The 12,062-nt window shown below is 39.8% G+C and overlaps 3 pseudogenes across 1 annotated transcript; 2 read left to right on the forward strand and 1 right to left on the reverse strand.

The window, feature by feature from the left end:
• Positions 1–1,087: 1,087 nt before the first annotated feature.
• LOC145791906 (receptor protein kinase TMK1 pseudogene) lies at positions 1,088–1,968 on the forward strand (annotated as a pseudogene).
• Positions 1,969–1,980: 12 nt separating this feature from the next.
• On the reverse strand, positions 1,981–5,523 carry LOC145791907 (receptor protein kinase TMK1 pseudogene; annotated as a pseudogene).
• On the forward strand, positions 5,036–8,710 carry LOC114304885 (receptor-like kinase TMK3; annotated as a pseudogene). Its single transcript, XR_014330596.1, has 2 exons — positions 5,036–6,500; positions 8,021–8,710. The product of XR_014330596.1 is annotated as a receptor-like kinase TMK3 (transcript).
• The last annotated feature ends 3,352 nt before the right edge of the window (positions 8,711–12,062 follow it).

The raw sequence follows: 12,062 nt of genomic DNA on the forward strand, positions 1-12,062 counted from the left end.
TTAGGACATTTGGATAGCTCAGATCTGTTCAAATTATAAAACAATGGACGAGATATATTTTCTAAAAAATATTCTACATATACATTTTCTACTTTCCTGCTTCTCTTTCTCTTACTTTTTACTTTTCTCACACCCCTCCTTCTATGATCCCAAGATCCCGTCTTCCTCTTCCTTTTTTTTATTTTTTTATTTTTTCCTGTTTTTTATTTTTCTCTCTATTTGTTTATTTTTTTTATTTCCTAATTTTTGTTCAATATATTTTACACATATTTTCATACAATGTATGTATGACCGTAATACACTATGACATTACGGGCATACATATAATTTCCATATAATTACATAAGCAAAAGCAATATTGTATGTATGCCCATGAAAATTGTATGTATGTTAGGCATATCTATCTATCTAGCTATTTATTAAATAAGTAAAAACGAGTTTTGGTGAGAAGTTTTGTGAGAACTCCAGAATTTTATAATAAATTTGTAATTTTATCAAATTAAAAAATAAATTTAAATAGTATTGGGATTACAATTATATTCTAATCTTAATATTATTTACACCGTATCTTCAGACACGGGTATACGCCAGTATATATATATAGAGAGAGAACTCAACTTTGCCATCTAAAAAAAAGAACTGTAAGATTGCATTTTTAAATTTTTTTTTTAATTTTTAATGTAAAATAAAGTTTGGGTCCTTTTGTTTGTTTTGGGCCTTTTTATTTAAAGAGTAAATAATAAATCACATGGGCTTATTACATTACATTATAAAATTGGCCCTTCTCAAATTTTAAGGCCTGAAGCTTGGACTTGGCTAGCTTTATGGTAAGGTCGGGCTTGATAATTCTTAGTTCTGATGTTTATGGCGTCTGTAGTGAGAAATTGAAAAAGGTAGCGCATTGCCTCTTGAGATGTAACACCATTTCACAAGTCTGGGAAATTGCCCCATGCAATCTAGGCATCATGCTTTATCATTTTCAGAGTTTATACAATGGGTAGAGCTCATAGATTTTGTGAATAAAGAAAATGGGCTTCCATTGTGTCTCATGGTTTTCTTCCTCTTTCTCCCTGATTTTCTCGAGAATATGGACACAACACCCCATCTTGATTCTAGGGTTTTATCCCTCATATTCCTCTCTCTCCTCTCCTCTTTTGTCTTTGTTCACTGTCAGAGTGACGACGCTTCAGTAATGCAGACTCTCAAGCAGAGCATCAACCCTCCGAGTTCACTCGGCTGGACCGACTCAGACCGCTGCAAATGGCAGAACGTGGGTTGCTCCAGCGACAATCGGGTCACCTGAATCCAAATTGGGCATCAGATGCTGAAAGGCTCTCTTCCTCCGAGTCTCGCCAACCTCACTTTCTTGTAGAGACTCGAGTTCATGTCCAACCAACTCACTGGTCCGGTTCCGAGTTTGTCCGGGTTGAGTTCTCTCCAGTTCTTGTTCCTCAACAACAACAATTTCTCTTCCATTCCCTCCGATTTCTTTCTCAGAATGACATCTCTTCAAGGTGTTTATCTCGATTACAACCCTTTTTTGCCGTGGCGAATCTTGAAAAGTCTCCAAAATGCCTCGGCTCTCCAGTTTTTCTCTGCCAATGCGGCCAATATAATCGGAAACATTCCCGAATTCTTTGGCGGGTTTGTGAATCTGGGTTCCTTGCATTTGGCATTCAACAATCTCGAGGGTGGATTGCTGGGAAGCTTTTCGGGTTCGTCGATTCAGGGAATGGGCAACAGGGTATTAGTTCTAAGCTCAATGGCTCAATTGGGGTGATACAGAACATGACCCAATTGAACCAAGTGTGGTCACATTCCAATTAATTTTTGGGTCCTTTACCGGAACTTTCAGGGCTAACTAGGCTGCAGAATTTCAGTGTTAGGGACAATCGGATCACGGGTTTAGTACCCTGCTGTAATCATCCTACATATTCGCAACCAACACCAGGATCTGTTCTGCTTTAAGAGACACGGGTACTAAACCCGTGATCCGATTTTCCCTAACACTGAAATTCTGCAACCCAGTTCACTACTACAAAAATAGTTAAAGATCACACTTTGACAAAAAAAAAATATCTCACTTTTATTGGAAGTGTGATAAAAAAAATTAGATTGATATTTTAATCACACTTAATTTGATTGAGTGTGATAATATTCATTTTTTATGTCACTTTTCAATTAAGTGTGATTATATATATATTTTTTTAATCACACAATTTAATTAAAGTGTGATTATATATACACTACTACTTTTTAATCACACTTTTTAAATAAGTGTGATTAGATATATATTTTTTAATCACACATTCTAATTAAAGTGTGATTATTTATATATTTTTTAATCACACCTTCTAATTAAAGTGTGATTATATATACATTACTACTTTTTAATCAGACTTTTTAAATAAGTGTGATTATAGACATATATATTTTAATCACACATTCTAATTGAAGTGTGATTATTTATATATTTTTTAATCACACCTTCTAATTAAAGTGTGATTATATATACATTACTACTTTTTAATCACACTTTTTAAATAAGTGTGATTATATATATATATATATATTTTAATCACACATTCTAATTAAAGTGTGATTATTTACATATTTTTTAATCACACCTTCTAATTAAAGTGTGATTATATATACATTACTACTTTTTAATCACACTTTTTAAATAAGTGTAATTATATATATATATATATATATATTTAATCACACACCACTACAAGAAAAAGCATCTTTGGCGACCAAAAAAACACATTTGGTCGCTGAAAGTATAGGTTTTGGCAACTAAAAAAATTTAGTAGCCAAAAGTATAGGTTTTGGTGACTAAAAATCTATTTGGTTGTCCATATATGGCCTTTTACCAACCAAAAAAATTTTAGTAGCCAAAAGTAAGGCTTTTTGGCGACTAAAAAAAATTAGTAGCCAAAAGTGAGGTATTGGGTCACTAAAAAGATGTTTGGACACCAAAATTGAGGCTTTTACCGACTAAAAAAATTTTTGTAGCCAAAACTGAGGCATTGGGAGACTAAAAAGATGTTTAGTAGCCAAAAGTGAGACTTTTTGGCGACTAAAAAGAAGTTTAGTCGCCAAAAGTAGTAATTTTAGCCTGAGAATTAAATTTTTTAATGATTAAAAAATAATTAGTAGCCAAAAGTATAGAATTGGCGACTAAAATTATGTTTAGTCGCCAAAAGTGGTCTCTTTTTTTTTTTTTTCTAGTAAATTATGTTCAATAAAAAATAATTATCTTTATATATATATACGTTTATATTAATACGGGTCTATGTACTATATAAATAATATATGTTGCATATATAATCATATGGTGTTGTAGAGGTGTAGTGGTAAGAGTGTGTTGTATAAGGTTTATGGTGTGAGAGGATTGATGGTTTGAATCTCCACAAGAGCAAATGAGAAGCTAGTGAGTGTAATATTTTTTTTTTCACATCTAAATGTTATTAATCACACTTAAAAGATGTGGTTTAAATATTTTTAATCACACTTAAAAGGTGTAATCTAAATGTTATTAATCACACTTAAAAAGTGTGATCTAAATATTTTTAATTACACTTAAAAGGTGTGATTAAAAATGACCTATTTTAATCACACTCCCAAAAATCACACTTTAATAAAACTTAAAAGGCGTGATTAAATAGCATACATCACACAAAAAAAGTGTGATTTTTATCTGTTTTTGTAGTAGTGATTAGCCCTGAAAGTTCAGGTAAAGGACCCAAAGAGGAATTGGAATGTAACCACACTTGGTTCAATTGGGTCATGTTCTGTATCACCCCAATTGAACCATTGAGCTTAGAACTAATACCCTGTTGCCCATTCAACCACAGAGACTGAATCGACGAACCCGAAAAGCTTCCCAGCAATCCTCCTCTTCCCAATATGTTCTCTTTGCTAAAATTGTTGGTCACAGTCTTCAAAACTTGAATGGAGATTACCATATTTCTGGCTTCAATAACACGAATATCACTAGGTCCATGACTGTCATGACTGTATGTTTCACCCGTTGTCCCACCAGTCAAACCCAAATCAGCAATGGTAATCTTAACAGCATCATGGTTTGAACCTGAATAATGAGGACGAACCACCATGGCATTTGGACTCTGCACCATACAAGAATGCTTTTGTTTAGCCCTACAAATGCCGAACACACTAACCCCAACAGCCAATACCGCACAAATACAACTAATTACCAAACCCACAACCACACCAGTCAACTTATTGCCACTACTTCCCGAAGTCTTTGTTCCACTAACTGAGGGCGTACCCGGCAATGGACTAACACTATCCTTCCCAATATCAGGATTCCCATCAGTTTTTACAAATACATTACTCTGAAAAGATGGAATGTTCCCATAAAGCCGGTTGTTCGAAACATCTAATTCTCTTAGGTTAGGCAAAGTTGTGAGCTCATTAGGGATAGTACCCGTAAGATTGTTATTAGCAAGTATTAGTCTCTGCAACGAAGTAATTGATGAAAAATTGGGAGAAATCATACCACTAAGACCCATTTTCTGAAAATTGACAACAGTAATGTCTCCATTAGAACAAGTGAGACCTATCCACTAGACACAAGGATCATTCCCTTTCCAACTATCCGCAAACACCGTTGGATAACCAACAGATTGTGCAATCGTAAACAATGTATTAACCTGGGAATCGCAACCAACACGAGGATCAGATAAGTAGAAACTATTAGTCCCAATTGTCATATCAACTGCAACCAAAGAATGAAATTTTGGGGTCGGACCTTGTAACAGATTGTTTGTCAAATTCACAACTTTAAGCGATGGAAGGTTCACAAGAGACATGGGTACTAAACCCGTGATCCGATTGTCCCTAACACTGAAATTCTGCAACCCAGTTGGCCCTGAAAGTTCCAGTAAAGGACCCGAAAAGGAATTGGAATGTAACCGCACTTGGTTCAATTGGGTCATGTTCTGTATCACCCCAATTGAGCCATTGACCTTAGAACTAATACCCTGTTGCCCATTCAACCACAGAGACTGAATCGACGAACCCGAAAAGCTTCCCGGCAATCCACCCTCGAGATTGTTGAATGCCAAATGCAAGGAACCCAGATTCATAAACCCGCCAAAGAATTCGGGAATGTTTCCGATTATATTGGCCGCACTGGTAGAGAAAACTTGGAGAGTCGAGGCGTTTTGGAGACTTTCTGGGATTCGCCACGGCGAAAAGGGGTTGTAATCGAGATAAACACCTTGGTAGTTCTTAAGAACTTCTTGATAGTGTTATCCAACGGTGTTTGCGGATAGTTGGAAAGGGAATGATCCTTGTGTCTTACTGTTGTCAATTTTCAGAAAATGGGTCTTAGTGGTATGATTTCTCCCAATTTTTCATCAATTACTTCGTTGCGGAGACTAATACTTGCTAATAACAATCTTACGGGTACTATCCCTAATGAGCTCACAACTTTGCCTAACCTAAGAGAATTAGATGTTTCGAACAACCGGCTTTATGGGAACATTCCATCTTTTCAGAGTAATGTACTCGTAAAAACTGATGGAATCCTGATATTGGGAAGGATAGTGTTAGTCCATTGCCCGGTACGCCCTCAGTTAGTGGAACAAAGACTTTGGGAAGTAGTGGCAATAAGTTGACTGGTGTGGTTGTGGGTTTGGTAATTAGTTGTATTTGTGCGGTATTGGCTGTTGGGGTTAGTGTGTTCGGCATTTGTAGGGCTAAACAAAAGCATTCTTGGAGGGTGCAGAGTCCAAATGCCATGGTGGTTCGTCCTCATCATTCAGGTTCAGACCATGATGATGTTAAGATTACCATTGCTGATTTGGGTTTGACTGGTGGGACAACGGGTGAAACATACCGTCATGACAGTCGTGGACCTAGTGATACTTGTGTTATTGAAGCCAGAAATATGGTAATCTCCATTCAAGTTTTGAAGACTGTGACCAACAATTTTAGCGAAGAGAACATATTGGGAAGATGAGGATTTGGAAAAGTTTACAAAGGAGAGTTCAATGATGGGACTAAGATTGCGGTTAAGAGGATGGAGTCTGGAGTGGTGAGTGACAAGGGTTTGGATGAGTTCAATTCTGAGAGTGCAGTGCTTACTAAGGTTCGACATAGGCATTTGGTTTCTCTCTTGGGTTACTGCTTGGATGGAAATGAGAGGCTACTTGTTGATGAATGCATGCCTCAAGGGACTCTTAGTAGGCACCTGTTTCACTGGAACGAGGAAGGGTTGAAACCCCTTGAATGATCGAAACGTCTGACCCTTGGCCTAGATGTGGCTAGAGGTGTTGAGTATCTACATGCTTTAGCCCATCAAAGTTTCATCCATAGGGATCTTAAACCAACCAACATTCTTCTAGGAGATGATATGCGTGCTAAGGTTGCAGATTTTGGACTTGTTCGTCTCGCACCAGATGGGAATGTTTCAGTTGAAACAAAACTAGCTGGAACTTTTGGGTATCTTGCACCAGAATATGCAGGTATTGTATATTAAGCTCATTTTGGTGTAGGATTAAGTTTTACAACTATTGCTCGTCTTCTATATGCCTTGACAAATAATTAGTTTGTGGTGCTTGAAATAGTGAAAATACACTAGTGTGGTTTAATTTATTTGAACTGTCATATCTGTAAACAACAGGGGAACATCAAACTATCAACAGACAAACCAATGAAACATGAGAGAAAGAAATTTCAGCTAGCAAAGGATGAGTGTGAACATAATGCAATTCAACTTAATATTTTGTTTTCAATTTCGTGAATGCCTATCATATCCCATTGGCTGATCATGTGGGATTGGATTTACTTCACTTCACAATTAGGTTGTCTCTTTTTCTGTGTATCTAATTTTTTCAAGTTAAAAATTTGGAAACCAACTTCACAAACTTGGCGAGAATGAATGAGATAGTGATGATGACTTTATAGATGATGCATTGTATTCTGATTTCTGAATGATGGATTATCTCTCAAGCTTTGGATCTGGAAGTATGTTTGCATCTAATTAGACAGTTTCGCTCATTTTCATGGTTGGTGTTATTAAAGTATTCATTTCAACATGATTTTGGTTGGTGTTATTGAAGTATTCATTTCAACATGATTTCCAGCTATTATTAGCCACTGCATAAGCATGAATGGTAATCATTGTCTTTATGTGTATGTCAGTCTACAAGGTTTTCGGTTTTAACCACTTTGAGGATCCTTTTGTTTGAGAATAAATTTTTTTTTAGAAGTTTTGGTGTTTGGTTGCACAAGAAAAAAAAAGGATGGTAAAATATATTTTCGCAAGTAGAAGGAAATTGACTTGCGAATCTGATTTCCATAAGTTAGTGTACGTTCCATGCTCTCACCACTTACAGGAAAATACAACATACTCGCCCCTAAAACAAGACCTGACCTGTGTATATAGACTCTAGCGTATGGAAAACTTCTATATGGTGCTGACCAATTCTCCATCATTTGGACAAAACCTTGCAATATATTTTGCTTTCACCTTGCCTGAAATTTGTTTGGAAGTTCGCTGCAAAACATCAGAAAATGAGATAATGAAATTGTTTTCCAAGTAAAAAGTTGTACATGAAACATGGTATTCCATGCAAAATATTTTACATTAAAACAAACAGAGCCTTCACATTGACCCCTTGTTTGACATGCTGATCTTGGGTTTATTTGAAACCCGGTACGCACATGGTGTATGATGTATGTTTACCAAGTTGAATGAATCCATTTATTTTGCTTTACTTGAAATGTATCTGTTGTAGTCTGTACATTTTCAATAAATCTTCATATTGTTGGAGTAAGATCATTGTGTGGTTTGTTTCATTATTGTATCACATACAATTGATGAGAATGTCTCGTTGAATTGAAAGTGCCCATATAATGATTTATAATTACTATAAAACTCCCCAGGGGTGGGTGTTCGGGTTTACACATCATTTTCTCTGTTTTTGGTTTTCAACATTCATCTTACTGATTACTAAAATGTTAATGTTTGACTAATGTACAGAGACAGGACGAGTGACAACTAAGAGTGATGTGTACAGCTTCGGAGTGATTCTAATGGAGCTGATTACAGGAAGAAAGGCACTAGATCAGACCCAGAAGGAGGAGAGTGTTCATCTCGTCACATGGTTCCGCAGAATGCATAACAAGGACACATTCCGGAAGGCTATTGACCCAACAATTGATCTTGATGAAGAAACGGTTGCCAGTGTCAGCACTGTTGCTGAGCTGGCTGGACACTGCTGCGCAAGGGCTTCATCTCAGAGACCTGATATGGGTCACGCCGTCAACGTACTCTCATCTCTCACCGAGCTTTGGAAACCATCAGACCCTGATGCTGATGACATTTATGGAATCGACTTTGATATGACGCTGCCACAAGCAGTCAAGAAGTGGCAGGCTCTGGCTACGTCTTCATCAGCTTTACTTGGCAGCGGTGACAATAGCCAATCGGTCATTTAAGGGTTCATTTGCATCTGCAGATGGGAGGTTAGAGACTAACTGAAAAAAATAAGACTGCAGTGTGAGTAGAGTTATTATTGATGGATGGTTCTTGTTGAGATATGCTTGTTCATTCTCCAGTGGGTTGTTGATTTAATCTTTGAATAACTTTTTTTACTTTTCTTTTGTTATATGTTCTTAAAAGTCTTGGAAATGCATATAGATAAATTATTATGAGGTCTCTTAATGTTCATTCTGTTGGGCTTTGATGGAAAATCACCCTCACCCAATATTCACAAAGATAGTTAACTATAATCTACCATGTCCTCTTCTCTAGGTGGACTATGAAGTGATACATCCACGTTGGCTATGAAGTGAATTCTTATTATAATTATTTGTCATATGATTATATAATGTGTTATCATCATTGTTGTGCCATGTGTTGTTTCCCATTGTCTTATAATGCTGGACGCAATTTTTTTTTTTTTGTTACATCTAGTTTATTATATTTTACATGGTACACTAGTTAGATGTTAGTTGATTTTATGTGATTTTTATTATATTCATAATGGTTGTGTTGTGGATCTATAGCATGAAATAATAAATTAGAGGAGAAATTATAAAAATAATCTTAATGTTTAATCTTTGTAACATATTAAATTCTAAATTTTTTATTTATTCAATCGGAATCTTCTGTTTGTTTCTAGTTATTATCATTATTAAGATATTCTTATTACACAGCTCACCAGCATTCTAATATAAAACTATCTTAACATATGTATTATATTACACATCTCTCCTTATCTCTCTATATATATTATGTTTGCGGATTAAATGTTATTTTTTATGAAATGGTTCAGTATATATGCATATAATATATGTATGTGGGTGACAAGTGGCGGATCAAGAATGGTTGTTGGATATGTTGCCAGCCAAATGGGTTTAGTTGGTCTTTTTGAATGAAGGATCTTTTAAAGCTTCAACAATAATGACTACGTGGTTACCGATCCTAGTTGTCTCGTATTCGTTCCCTCCATTTCATTGTATATGAAAGAAAAATGTCATAGATTTTAAAAGTTTTATTAAATTTTTTATCAAATGTCTTATATGGGCGTAGGATTTACATCATGTGGGTTCATATTCATGTGAAATATTTGTTAGAAATTGTTGATACCGTTGGTCCCAGTGGATGGATCAGACTGGTCCAAGTTCCCCAAGGCCAAGCCCAGAAGATCGAGCCCACCGGATATCCTGCAAACAAGTTCAACGGGGAATGGGGTAGTCCCCCAGTGAACCCTCCGACGATCAAGTTAGGAAGAGAAGTGGAGTATATGGGAGAGGATTCAAGATAGAGAACTTAACCTTTTTCTTGTCTACAACATTTGCTTATATCCTTTTGTCATCATTTCGTTGTCCCTTTCGACTTGCTCTCCTTGTCGAAAGCCTATGCTGTAGCTTACCTTGCTCAGGGTAAGGGGGTCCTGTTCTGACGGAGAGGTGTTGTTGTAATAAATGCTGTGATGGACTACATTAATGGTGATGTGCAGTGGCAATAACTTTGCAGATCTTTGTCTGCAGATGTGGCTCGTCCTCCACCCGCTGCGTGTCTGAATGCTGTTGGTTCTTGGTGCCATATTGGATTCCAGCCGTTCCGGACTCCATCGGCAGGGTTATGCATTGGGCCCCGAATGATGGGCTCTGGTTATTTATAGTGGTTCATGGCCTTTGTGGGCCTGTCTATGTCAGTAGTCCCCCATTCCCAAGTGCAGCTTCAGACCTGCGAAGGGAATATGTATAAGGAAGATGGGTCCGACCAGGATGGGCGGTCGAGTTGGTGAGGCGAGCGTAGGATTGTCCGACCGTGGGGAGGATTGATCGTGCGAAGGCCGAGCGGAGGGCCTGCCGGCCGAGCTAAAGGGCCGACTGTGAAGAGGGGTGATCGTGCGAGAGGGCCGACCGTTGAGGGCAGGCCGACCTTGGGGGCCGACCGTGAGGACAGGCTGACCGTTGAGAACAGGCCGACCCAAGGGGGCCGACTGTGAGGGCAGACCGACCCAAGGGGCCGACCGTAAGGGTAGGTTGATCCAAGGGGCCGACCGTGAGGACAGGCTGACCGCGCGAGAAGGCCGACCGTTGAGGGCTGGCCGGCCGTGGGGAGGGCTGATCGTGTGAAGGCTGGGCGGATGGGCGCGAGGCTCAAGGGGCGGCGTGGAAAGTGATGATTAGAAGTAGAAAGGACAGGGTAAGGGGGATGGACAGTGCATCGTGGCCGTACATGTGGCCACATCACACAAAAGGGGGGGAAGATTAGGCGTTGGATCAGAAACGAAACGTTAGGTCACTGTGGGTGTTGAAGAGACGGTTTTGGCGGATGATTTTGAAAAGTTTTCAAACTGGAAAAAATTAATTGGGACCCTTGGAATACGGGCAAACCGTGGGCTTTTGGCATTATTCGATTCACCTACCTATGTACGAAAAATCAAAATATTCCAAGTGTGAATTCCTTTGTTGCTCACAATACACCTTTGCAACACTTTTTCAATTTCCTTGTTCCAGCCGCCGAAGCGATTCGCAGACATACCACAGAAATGGCCGAAGAAGGGAGTGCAATTGTTAGGGTGGACCCGCTTGGGGATGACGATGCTGTGGAGCTAACGGCGCAGTATAGGACAGAGAGGGTGGGGGAGTCGGTGGTACGACCCCGCTGTTCCGTCATGATAGCGGCGCCAAAGCCAATCAGCCAGGCGGAACCAGATCATTGGCATACGAAGGCTGACAAATCCACGATTACTGGGATGGAGTTGGAGGCTATCCGCGAAAAATAACAAATCCTTGGGGAAGTGGAGCTATTGCTGCCGACATCAAGGGAAAGGCCGTCCGACGCCAGGCCAGGGGAGTTTTTTCTGTATGAGGAAGCTCTGAAGGGTGGGTTGAGGTTGCCGCTACCGCAAGTGGTGGTGGTGGATGTGCTCAACTGTCTGGAAGTAGCACCGGGGCAGCTAATGCCCAACGCATGGAAGATCCTGCTGGCCTGCGCAAGTGCCTGGCCGAAAGCGAATGGAGGGGAGGCCATGACAGTGGACGAATTTTTTGCATGTTATAAGGCCTCAGGGCAGCAGGAGACGTGGGTCACTCTGCAGGCATCAGCGGGGAAAGGGTTGGTGGCGTGGTTACTGAGAGGGTGATTTATGATCTGGAGTTGGGCCGAGATATCGACCGAGCAGGTTGAAAGCCCAGCAGTGCATTGGGTCGAGATGACCGACTGTATGCCCAGAGAAGGGCTGCCAGAACTTGGGCCGGGCAGAGTTCGGGCTGTGTGCCACCCCGGACTGGACAGAAACTGCTCGGCAAGGCAGTGCTCGGTCGGGCCAGGATGCTCGGTCCGAGGATGGCCGAAGCCAGATAGGCCGAGCGACCGGCGCCCGGGAAGGCGCGGACATCCGAGGAAGTTGTCTGACCGGCAGAGAGGCCGACCCCAGGAGGCACCTCGGGCTAGGCTTTGCCGAGATGCCGCCTAGCCCGGTCCTCCTCAGTCTTGGCCAGTGAAGTGCTAGGGTATGGAGCACGGCATGGCACAACGGATAGGGCAGCTCGGCTGCCGAGCT

The sequence above is a fragment of the Camellia sinensis genome, chromosome 5 (assembly GCF_055761805.1).
Source record: "Camellia sinensis isolate YWXY chromosome 5, ASM5576180v1, whole genome shotgun sequence".
Lineage (NCBI taxonomy): Eukaryota > Viridiplantae > Streptophyta > Magnoliopsida > Ericales > Theaceae > Camellia > Camellia sinensis.